Source organism: Emys orbicularis, chromosome 4 (assembly GCF_028017835.1).
Source record: "Emys orbicularis isolate rEmyOrb1 chromosome 4, rEmyOrb1.hap1, whole genome shotgun sequence".
NCBI classification, from domain to species: Eukaryota; Metazoa; Chordata; order Testudines; family Emydidae; genus Emys; species Emys orbicularis.
In genome coordinates, this window is record NC_088686.1 from 10,642,651 (window position 1) to 10,655,554 (window position 12,904).

Here is a 12,904-nt window from a genome sequence, read left to right on the forward strand (position 1 = left end):
GTAGCACCTCTTATGTGGAGCCTGTTTTTAAAAACTGTCTTGCTAGCTAGTGGAAATTGGACATCGTGGACGTGACTTGTTCAGGATTCTATAGTCCTTTGGCCTTATCTATATTGGGAGAGGTACCATTTTATAAACTGTACACCTTTTCTCCTAGTCTAGACAAGGTCTATGCATATGTACTCCTTGTATACCACATGTGCCTTCCCGGGAAAATGAGCTGACCAGTGCCTGAAAGGTCATGCTCCCACCAAATGACTGGAGGATAGCTAATGTGACGCCAATTTTTAAAAAGGGCTCCAGAGGTGATCCCTGCAATTACAGGCTGGTAAGCCTGACTTCAGTACCAGGCGAACTGTTTGAAACTATAGTAAAGAACAAAATTGTCAGACAGAGATGAACATAATTTGTTGGGGAAGAATCAACATGGTTTTTGTAAAGGAAAATCATGCCTCACTAATCTGCTAGAATTCTTTGAGGGGGTAAACAAGCATGTGAACAAGGAGGATCCAGTGGATATAGTGTACTTGGATTTTCAGAAAGCCTTGGACAAGGTCCCTCACCAAAGGCTCTTAAGCAGAGTAAGCTGCCATGGGATAAGAGGGAAGGTCCTCTCATGGATTGGTAACTGGTTAAAAGATAGGAAACAAGGGATGGGAATAAATGGTCAGTTTTCAGAGTGGAGAGAGGTAAACAGTGGTGTCCCACAAGGGTCTATACTGGGACCGGTCCTATTCAACATATTCATAAATCATCTGGAAAAAGGGGTAAACATTGAGGTGGCAAAATTTGAAGCTGATACAAAACTACTCAAGATCGTTAAGTCCCAGGCAGACTGCGAAGAGCTACAAAAGGGTCTCTCACAACTGGGTGACTGCGCAACAAAATGGCAGATTAAATTCAGTGTTGATAAATGCAAAGTAATGCACATTGAAAAACATAATCCCAACCATACATATAAAATGTTGGGGTCTAAATTAGCTGTCACCACTCAAAAAAGAGATCTTGGAGTAATTTGTGGAGAATTCTCTGAAAACATCTACTCAATGTACAGCAGCAGTCAAAAAAAGCGAACAGAAAGTTGGGAGTCATTAAGAAAGGGATAGATAATAGACAGAAAATATTATATTGCCTCTATCTAAAGCCATGATACGCCCACATCTTGAATACTGCGTGCGGATGTGGTTGCCGCATCTCAAAAAAGATGTATTGGAATTGGAAAAGGTTCGGAAAAGGGCAACGAAAATGCTTAGGGGTATGAAATGGCTGCCATATGAGGAAAGATTAATAAGACTAGGATTTTTCAGCTTGGAAAAGAGACGACTAAGGGGATGTGATAGAGATCTTATAAAATCATGATTGGTATGGAGAAAGTAAATACAGAAGTGTTATTTACTCCTAACACAAGAATTAGGGGTCACCAAATGAAATTAATAGGGAGCAGGTTTAAAACAAACACAAGGAAGTATTTCTTCACACAACGCACAGTCAACGTGTGGAACTCTTTGCCAGAAGATGTTGTGAAGGCCAAGACTATAACGGTTCAAAAAAGAACTAGATAAATTCATGGAGGATATATCAATGGCTATTAGCCAGGATGAACAGGGATGGTGTCCCTAGCCTCTGTTTGCCAGAAGCTGGGAATGGGTGATACAGGATGGATCACTTCATGATTACCTGTTCTGTTCATTCCCTCTGGGGTACCTGGCATTGACCACTATTGGAAGACAGGATACTGGGCTAGATGAATCTTTGGTCTGACCCAGTATGGCAGTTCTTATGTTCAGCCAAAGTAAAAGTTGCAAGAGAGAGAGAGAGAGAGAGAGAGAAAGTTTAGGTAGGAGAAATTATATCTTCCCTCCTAGCTTACAAGGTAGCAGAAGTTGTTAGGGGTGATAATTGTGTTTTCTATCATTGAAACCATGTACACTTGCCTAATGCTGCTAGCACTGTAGTATCTAGAGCCAGCCTGCACCTCTCCTTTCTGGTCTGAGTGAATCCCCTCAAGTGATAGGCCTCTTATCTTTTCCTGTCTCGGTGGGATTTTGCAATTTTTCCACTCTGACACTGGGACCTGGGTACTGACCTATGTATACCCCCTGCTTATCGTCCTGCAGGAGCGCCTCTGTTTCTTTCCTTTGGGAACCTATAACCAGTGATATTTACCAACCACCTTCTTGAAGTATTTAGTCGTTGGAACAAGTATATGAGAGGATATTAAAACAACTTCTCTCTCACCACTAAGATGTTACCTCACCCACCTTGTCTCTCTAAGCTAGCGTGACCAGACAGCAAGTGTGAAAAATCGGGATGGGATGGGGTGGGGGGTAATAGGCGTCTATAAAAGACAAAGCCCCAAATATTGGGACTGTCCCTATAAAATCGTGACATCTGGTCACCTTACTCTAAGCCTCTCTCATGTCTAATTTGATGCTTCACTACATGCCAAGTTAGAAAGCCTTTCCTCTTAATTTACAGGTACAGAATAGAACCAACTTCTATTCTTCTAGCAAGACCAGATCCTCCTGTGTGTGTCCGTGGGACTCTGATTCTTTCTGACCAACACCAGTTTCACTGTTACTCAAGGAGAGTGGGCTAGAGTCATTGAGGCTACCTGCACTGGTGTTCTCCTAATGAACCGTTAGTGTAAGCTGTTAACTTTAGAAAGGGCCTCCTCCCTTTCCCTAGCTTCACGCACCTATCTCCACCCCCATGTCTTGGAACACAAGCACGTGAAATCACATGTTGGGATACAGGCCTTGTCTGCACTTAAAAGGGTTTGCTGGTATAGATACACCAGTAGGGGTAAACTGGCAGCCTTCCCAGTGGTATAGCTTAAACCAGTTCTCCGAATGAAGAAAACTACAGCCAAAATGCTGCTCTTGCAGGTACAACTGCATCTACACTGGAGCTTTTGCTGGCATAGCTCTGTCAGTCAGGGTGAGGGGGGGGAAAAATCATACCCTGGCCAATATGTATACGCTAGCAAAACTCAAGTGTAGACCAGGGTGAAGTTGGAGACTAGCTGTCTGATTTGTGTGGAAGTCATGTACCTTATGGCTTCTTTGCATTCTCCTACTGCCATGTTTCCACTAAAGGCATTATACCCAGAGCTCTGATCAGCAGCTTGAAACTCTAGAAGTGTTTGCAGTTAACTGTAACCGAAATCTAATAGACTGTATAGAGTCTTCCTCTATCAGGATCTCTTTCCCATTATTATGTAGAGGCAGCACCTGACATTGCTGCAAATATACATCCCTTCCCATATCTGATTAAACACACACATGGAATTAGCTCTTTCTCTAAGGAGCCTTTTTGAGAATCCAAAATCAAAAGATGAGAAATGACTCGAATTCCCTCTGAGATGCTCTGGCTGTACATAACTGGTGTGAGGATATTTAGTTTGTTTACATGGATCACAGATAGTAAAGTATCTCATAGGCTCACTTAAAGAAGATTATTATTACTGTTTCTTTATCAGGCTGGAGCTCTGATCACATGACCTGAGGCGTTGTTAGGAATAGAGTGTATACAAAGGAAGACTGAGTTATTTGCGAGCTATTACTTGTATTTGACTGAGCTGTTCGTAGATGCTGAAAACTGAAACTACTTACTCCAGTGTTGTTCTTACCCAAGGTTAAGTATTAAATTTCTATGTGACAGCCTTGTGCAAGTGCTCAAACCGTGGTAACGGTTATCTGCATGATTTGAACTGTGTGTGCGTATTCCCTTTCTGACCGGTCAGTCACCGGTTGCTTTTTTTTTTTAGGGATAACTCAGACCCAAGTGCAGCTAGAATATGATAACCGTAAATGGGCTTAGATGCGCAAAGCATGAATGCATGTAGCATAAATGGAAATAAGTGCTCATGCTCCTTGGGAATAGTCTATTACACAAAGGGGGGGTTGTTAGCCGTGATCCAGAAGACTGCCAGAGAGACAGTGTCATTAGGGCTGTCGATTAATCGTGTGAGTTAACTGCAATTAACTCAAATATTGATTGTGATTAAAAAAATTAATTGTGATTAATCGCAATTTTAATCACACCATTAAACAATAGAATACCAATTGAAATGTATTAAATATTTTTGGATGTTTTGTACATTTTCACATATATTGATTTCAATTGCAACACAGAATACAAAGTGTACAGTGCTCACTTTATATTATTATTTTGATTACAAATATTTGCACTGTAAAAATGTGAATTGAAAAATGCTATTTTTTAATCCCCATACAACTACTGTAATGCAATCTCTATTGTGAAAGTGCAACTTACAGATGTTGATTTTTTTGTTTGTTAAATAACTGCACTCAAAAACAAAACAATGTAAAATTTTAGAGCCTACGAGTCCATTCAGTCCTACTTCTTGTTCAGCCAATCACTAAGACAGACAAGTTTGTTTACATATGCGGGAGATAATGCTGCCCTCTTCTTATTTACAATGTCACCTGAAAATGAGAACAGGTGTTCGCATGGCACTTTTGTAGCCACCATTGCAAAGTATTTAAGTGCCAGATATGCTAAACATTCGGATGCCCCTTCATTCTTTGGCCACCTTTCCAGAGGACATGCTTCCACGCTGATGATGCTCATTAAAAAAAATGTGTTAATTAAATTTGTGACAGCTCCTTGGGGAAGAATTGTATGTCTCTTGCTCTGTTTTACTCGCATTCTGCCATGTATTTTATGTTATAGCAGTCTCGGATGATGACCCACCACATGCTGTTCGTTTTAAGAACACTTTCACTGCAGATTTGACAACGCAAAGAAGGTACCAATGTGAGATTTCTAAAGATAGCTACAGCACTGGACCCAAGATTTAAGAATCTGAAGTGCCTTCCAAAATCTGAGAGGGACGAGGTGTGGAGTATGCTTTCAGAAGTCTTAACAGAGCAACACTCCAATGTGGAAACTACAGGACCCAAACCACTAAAAAAGAAAATCAGCCTTCTGCTGGTGGCATCTGACTCCGATGATGAAAATGAACATGTCGGTCCGCACTGCTTCGGTCATTATCAAGCAGAACCCGTCATCAGCATGAACGCATGTCCTCTGGAATGGTGGTTGAAGCATGAAGGGACATATGAATCTTTACCGCATCTAGCACGTAAATATCTTGCAACACCAGCTACAACAGTGCCATGCAAATGTCTGTTCTCGCTTTTACGTGACATTGTAAAGAAGTGGGCAGCATTATCTTCTGCAAATGTAACAAAACTTGTGAGTGGACTTGTAGGCTCTAAAGTTTAACATTGTTTTAATTTTGAATGCAGTTATTTTTTGTACTTCTACATTTGTAAGTTCAACTTTCATGATAAAGAGATTGCACGACAGCGGTGAATGGAGAAATATTTCTTTTTTTACAGTGCAAATATTTGTAATCAGAAATATAAAGTGAGCACTGTACACTGTATTCTGTGTTGTAATTGAAATCAACATATTTGAAAATGTAGAAAACATCCAAAAATATTTAAATAAATGGAATTCTATTGTTTAACAGCACGATTAATCGTGATTAATTTTTTTAATCGCTTGACAGCCCTAAATATCATCATCATTCTCTACCGTTGGCAGCCTCTTTGGCACAGCGGTTACTTTAAATTTCCATCTAATCTTTCTTTACAGACATTAAACTTCACACGATTCCTGTGGCATTTCCCCATTTTACTGCTAGGAAATCTGAGCACAGGCACCCAGGTAATCAGTGGCATAGCTTGGAACAACTGCCAGTCCTCAGAATTACTGAATAATACCAGCTGCCTTTCGGCTGCAGCTTCTGTGGCTTAGCTACAAAACATCCTTCCTCCCTCTGTTATTTACTCTTCGTATTGTAGCTTCCTCCTCCATGATGGTGTCTTGCTGGTTCTGCACGAGGCCTGTTTCAGCAAATGCTCACCCTGAAGAGCATCCACGTTGAGGCGACAGGCAGCAAAATCTATCTTGCCGTGTTCTAATGAACTCATATAAGCTTCTGTTCTAAGGCTGGTTAAACATACAAATGACAGATCGCCAGGTTTGCAGGCCTTGTTTAACAGAATAGCCTGAATCTACTATAGTTTTTCTTGGGGGCTTGCAGATTGACTTTTTCTGCCAAAATTATAGCAAAAAATGGCACGTATGCAGAGTCCCAGTTTGGACAATAGAGGGCATAATGGCTATTGGCTTAACAGACAGCAAACTGTAATTAACAAGAGCTGATGCATCTCCATTGATTCTCTCCACATGGTCAGACACAATTTGCTACTCAGTAGTGTCTCAGTGAATCTAGCAACCCTTTCAATGCTTCATACTGCACCACCACACTAGGGCAACTTTCTGTTTTGTCTCTGCCTGGTGCTAGCCCCATGAATTGCTTCTGCCCTTGTTTCTGAGGGGAGAGCAAAGCCAGCATAACTCATGTACTCACTCATGAGTTAACGGGGTAGTGGCCTTGTTTTACTCACTTCAAATCCATCAGCCTGGAATTCTCCTCTCTTAAAAATCTAGACTTTATTATAGGTTGACGGTGGCAGATCTCAGACCTTCTCCCTCAGCCGCAGGTATGACTTTGAATGCTGCTGTTTTCTTCCACCTGATTTTCTTAAGTAGTATGAATCCCAGTCCATTTCAGCATCAAATGTCTTCACAACAGGCATTTTTATGATCTCTCATTTAGTTTGATTGTAAAGACAGAACACAAATTAGTAGCTTCCAGAATAATACACCCTCAGTTTATAATAAGACTTAATATACATTTATATTAAATTGTGTGCCCAGGGAACAGAGTGGAAGAAATAGCACCTGGAGGAAACAAATTCTATACGAACCATCCCATGTAACTAACAAGGCTGATCTAATTTGATTCTTTTCTGATTTAATGTGCTATAGTAACTAGTCATGGATAATACCCCAATCATCACTGTTCTATATTAAAAATAAAAAAGTGTCTCCCTTAAGCTAAATTCATCAAGTGCAAGAGACACATTGTTTGGCCCTCTATCAATCAGATCAGTTTGAACAGCCCCATCCTTTCTTCCTGAACCTACTGCAGATCACTGTTCCATGTAACATCAAATAGGGCCCTTACTCTCTCCCACTATCTTCCCCTAGACACAGCTTCTTCACCTTGCTCATTCCCACTCTAGCCCCCGTACAGGGCACAGGTCTATGATAGGAGTGGGTGGATGAGGTTCTGTGGGTTGCAATGTGCAGGAGGTCAGACTAGGTGATCATGATGGTCCCTTCTGGCCTTAAAGTCCACAAGGTAAGATGGGATTTGGGAGCTTGGGGAGGGGGAGAGCTGGAATCTATTTGATGTCATGAGGAGAAAAGGAGCTTGAATGGCTATTGTGGGGGGTGGAGCCTGTCAGGTAGAGAAAGGGAGAGTCTTGGAGGAGATAGAGGACCTTCAAAGGGTACCTATGCTCATCTGAACCACACACTAGAGGTTCACCCATTGTTAGGCAATGGTGGCTAGCAGATAGGGCACCAGAATGGGGCTCAGGACGCCTGGGCTCTACTCCCAGTGCTGCCCTTCTGCGTGAACTTGGGCAAGTCACTTCACCTCCCTGAACCTCTGTGCCTTCTCCCCCCACTTCCTGGCCTTGTCTGTGTAGAATGTAAGCTCATTCAGTGCACCCTATCAACAGTTCAGTGCACCTTCAGCTGTCCTAACAGAGGAGGATATTTAATGTCTGGCTTGAAGTTAGTTTTTAGATTTTTTGAGCTCTAATTTCTATATATTAGGACCGAAATTGCTACCGTCGTCACTTTAGTTTATCCTTGGAAAGCAGCTTCACATTCAAATCGACAGCAAGAGGCATGGGGGGCTCACAGGCCGAGTATGCAGCGCTCCCAGCTACAACCTTCTGCCTACTATAGAAAAGCTGCACCGTGTTCCACTCACTGGCATACCCAGCACCCGGGCAAGTGGGCTCAGCCAGTGGGGTGAGGAGCTGCCTTTGCTTTAGTTTTGCACGAGGGGAAGTGAAATGCACCATCCAGACTTCGACGTTTGTAAACCATTAAGAGAAGAAACTACACCCGGATTGTCGGCTCTACAAACAGCTGCTGTGCTTCACAATGGAAAAACAAGCAGGAGCAAGTCACCATTTGGCTACTATGTGCAAAGGTGGTGCCAGCTCCTTGCAAGAGGACATACCACAGATGCCGAATGCAGGAGCAGTATTAGAAGTATTTAAGTGCCTTGCTCCCATTGAAATCACACCTGCTAGCCGACATGGCCATGCTGGCAAAGCCCCCAGTCTAGATCCAGCTATGCCAACAGAAGAGTGGTTCTGTCAGCATAGCTAATGTTGTTCAGGGAGGTGGTGTTACTGCCGAAACACTCCTGTCGACAGATGCAGACTCTATGCTAGGACTCTGCCAGTATAGCTGTATCAGCAGAGCCTGCGTAGTGGAGACGAGCCTCTTGTCATTTGCTAAAGGCCCCAGAGGGAGAGTCAGGCAGAGCTGGGGTCAGACCATGGTTCCATGCTTTGAGCCAGAGGTATGAATTGCAGCGCCAGGAGACAGCCTTGTGGTAGCTTTGCTCGAGCCAGTGCACTAAAAAGCATGTGGCACGTGAATGGCAGACGGGGCTGGCTGCCCCAAGTACAATCCCAGCCGAAATGCCAGGCACGAACTTGGGCCGTTCCTGGCTCCCAGTCCTGTGCTCACACCACTCTGAATAATTATCTGCACGGCCAAGTGCGTTGTGTATCTTGTACCCTCTCGTAAGCATTAACAGCCATGTTTGAAATGGGCAGCCATTGCTCAGTGGGAGAAGGAGGCCCGAAGCCTAGCTGGCCTGGTAGTAATAATGCAAGTGAGATATTTGGTCAGTGATCATGTGAATGAATTAAATCACATAGGCCAAAAGCGAGGGAGGCGATTCACACGGAGCTTCACGACAGTGGCATTTGCTGAGTAAAAACTGTGCTAAACCGAAGGCTGCATCACTGCCCTGCGTAGCAGCCGTGGCACTTGGGGTGGTGGGGGTTACTCTGCTTTGCAACCCACCCTGGGCAATGTTTGAAAGCTCCCCGATGGCAAAAGCCATTGTACTACGGTGCTAGAGCTCGGAGCTGAAGAGCTGCCCAGACTCAGCCTTGTCCTAACACGACATTTCCTTGCTCTCCCTTAATAGGTTCAGATCAGGAGTGGATTTACCAGGAGACAAACCGTGCAGTGGCCCAGGGCCCCCAAGGACGGGGCGTCCCCAAAATGCAGGACAAATATCTGACAACCTGCCCCGAGTCCTGGCCAGCGGCGCAGCAGGGCTCAGGCAGGCTGCCTGCATGCCGTGGCTGGCGGCCCCACGCCGCTCCCAGAAACGGCCAGCTGCTGACACGTCTCTGCGCACCCCTGGCGGGGGAAGGGGGGCGCTCCATGTGCTGCCCCCGCCCCAGGCAGCGCACAGAGACCCGCTGCCCCCCTCTCCGCAAGGGGCGCGCAGAGACGTTCCAGCAGCAGGGCTAAGGCAGCTCCCTGCTCTCCCGCCGTGCCGCTTCGCTCCCAAACTTCCTCCCAGAGCCCGCACCCCCTCCTGCACCCCAACCCCTTGCCCCAATCAAGGTACCTCACTTTAGTTTCATTTACTTCCCATTACTTATAGGAGGAGGATGAAGAAAAAAAGAATGAAAAACGGGGCGGGGGGGGGGAATAAGAGAATATTCTGTTTCTTGGCTGAGTCCCGAGGGGGAGGAGGGGGCGCGAAAATGAAGCTGCACACAGGGCCCCACTAACTCTAAATCCGCCACTGGTTAAAATCACAGCAGAGAACCCCCCTGACCCCTGCAATAAGCCCTGGTGCCTCCCAGCTGCTAAAGCACTACCTCCCCCAGCCCAGCCACTCGAAACTGCCTCCCAGTCAGTATAAAATCCAGCTGCACCCCCCTCACACCATGACTGTAGGGCCAGATTTTCAGTTTCTGAATCGGACTCCCACGCACGCCATCAAAAATGACTTAGGGCATGAACAAGGCTGTGCCGTCCCTCTTTGCTGGAATAACTCCCTTGTGGTTTTGCAACTTAATTGTTTGGCAAGTCAAACAATTGCTTAACTGTTGGTGGCCTATCACCCGGAGGACCCAGGAACTGCTGTTCATCTGGTCCCTACCCTAACTGCCTTGGGTGGCTCTCCCAGGAGTTAAAACTGCTGCTGGCATAGCTCGCCAGGTTATTGGACCTCACAAGCCTTCAGCACCTTCTCACGGTGCTGTCCCTGGGGAAAGTTTTTCAATTTCAAAAGACTATCTAGGCCTCATTGCAATAATATCTGAGCTACTGCAGACTCTAGCTTTGTGGTCTTATTCTGCCTAGGACTGTGGTGAAGGATCCGGAGTTTTCCAGCCCCGGTTTTGCTGTTTCTAATGGTAGTACATTTCCACAGTTACAAATCAGCCTAAATTTAGAACAAGCAGCTGGTCAGTGGGGCTTTAGTAGTGCAATGAATGCATCTTTTTGTCATAAAGAACCATCAGTGGTTCATAAAATGTTCTGAATCCTTTCAGGGATTTCTAGCAGTTTCTTCCTTGGTAGAGAAGGTATGTGTGTGATTCCCCATCCAGCGTTTCTCCCAGGAGGCCTGAGCTAATGTCTGCGCCCTGTGTGATGCACGGTTCTTTTTCACTGCCATGTGCGTGGCAGAGAGCTGGTGGAACTATACATGCTGCTCGCCAAAGGTGTGTGCAGAGGGATTTGAGTTAGGTGGGGTTTGAGACGCGTGCCTGTGACTCAGGCTTTGGTATGTGGAGCATGTTTGTAGAGTGAAACTAAAAGCTTTACCTCCCTGAAAGAAGTGGGTGCAGGGTTCTTGAATCTAGGGAATGCCTCGAGACATATGAAACACTTGCTCTGGCCAAGGCATCTCCAATCCCCTGATTCCCATCGCCTGGAGGGAGGAGTCACTCTTTGAGAGAGGAGGAGATGTCAAGGCTGCTTCTGCTCCCCGTCGGAAGCTGATTTTCTGCTGAAACTAGCTTCCTTTGGGCTCTTGCTGCACACTCTGGGTACCACCCGGGCTTGTCCCCAGGATGCATCATGCTACTACCCTCTTTGTCAGTTGATGGGTTTTAGTGCCCATTTTAGTCACATGGCCAGTATCGCCAACCCTGTGCATTGAAAAATCATGAGTCAGGCCCCCAGAAGTCCTGAGATTGGCTTTACAATCCTGAGATTGTTTAAAAAGCAATGAATGCTGTGTTGTTTTTCTCTGCCTTCTGGTTTCTGTGCATTTCAAGCTTTCCTCCACCACCTGGAGAGAGAGAAACGCAATTTATTGTTTTAAATGCAAGCTGAGATTCTCGTGCAATCTCTTGACTCCAGCAGCCAGGCAAATATGGCAAGCCTCATGATTCACGTGAGAGCTGCTAATACTGCATGGCCATATTTTAACCCATGAGATTTCAATCAGAAACCCCAAAGATTTATTGTTTAGTTATTTATGGGTTGGTGTTTTTGTTTCCCTCCCCCCATTAAAAAGTTGATTTCTTCAAAAAGCTTAATAATATTCTGTGACTGTCACAGATACACAGGGCAGAATAAAGCCAAAGGCTGAAAGTAACAAACACAGTTGAAGGAACTATTTTCATCCAGTCCCTCCCCAGCCTTCTTCTGGGCCAACATTAGCCAACCCTGGGTGCTCCAAAACGTGAAAGAAAGGCAGGCAGTTACTTGGAAAAGGGTATGTCACTGTTACAAGGCTAACTGCACCTGTGAGCCCTCTCCAGTCTGAGTGTCCCCTTTCAGATGACAGGCCCTGTGCCCTCTCCTCTCTCGGGGTGGAAACCCGCAATTCTCCCATTCTTCGACTGGCCATAGCCCCAACCATGTGTCCCAAACATGATTTCTCAGCAGGTCCAACTGGGCTTGGGATCTGCAAGTCTTCCCACAGGAGCTGTGACCAGCGATTCATACAGTGACCAGACAGCCTTCTTACACCAAGGTACTGTTTGATCTTAGTGGTAGGAACAGTAAAAAGTAAAGCATGGAGGCTCATCTGCTTCAGACTCCCTTGCAGGACTTGTCTCTGTGTCAGCTCCCAGACACCTGCCCCTGTGAGACAGAGAGAGAGAGAGAGAGAGAGTCACTTTTTAACCCTTTTAAGTCCTATTCAACTGCCCACTCGCAGCCTTTGCAAACAGCTGTGTAACTTTGGGCTGGAGCCAAGGTAGTGGGATTTTCACAGCTAATGGCCCAGGCATTGTTTCTTACCCTCCTGACCTGTTTAGTAGCCAGTGATTTATCTGGGCCTGTTGTGTTATCTTCCTGCTTGTTTCCTGCCAAGTTAATAAATTTTACTAACACGTGCGTGCAGTGGATTAATCCCATGTGGTCATACAGGAAACATTCCCGTGACTGGGTCACATACAATGCTCATGAATTAATACAAAACAATATTGCTAAATTATTACATATGAGCCCCTCCTCCTTCATGGGCTAAGCTTGGGAGGGTGGGGGGAGAAGTAAAATAATAGAAATATATAATAACTGACACCGTTCAAGGGCTGGAGAGGTGTTTTAAATGGAAAATCAATTATATTTAGAAAGCGTGTCCATATATTCTGGAGCTGTTAAAGAGTCAGCATCACTAACCTGAGACACGGCATGCCCTGATCAGTGTGATCCATGTACTTGGTTCCCCCAGTCCCTCTCCTAGCCTTGCTTTATGCCCTGATCTGTGGGGGACCCTAATCTTGCAACTCATGTTGGCAGACCACTGCGCCCATGCGGCGCCCCACTGCAGCTGCAAGATCAGGGCCATAAATTGCCAGGTCTTCAGGTCAAAGACCGTGTTTCTCCTACCAGGCTGTCATATTTTTGAGTGTTGAATAAATAATAAAGTATAGGTGTGTGTGTACGTAATATACAAGGATCCCACCATTGGCATGCAGCCACTTCTGGGGTGGAAGGCAGAAGC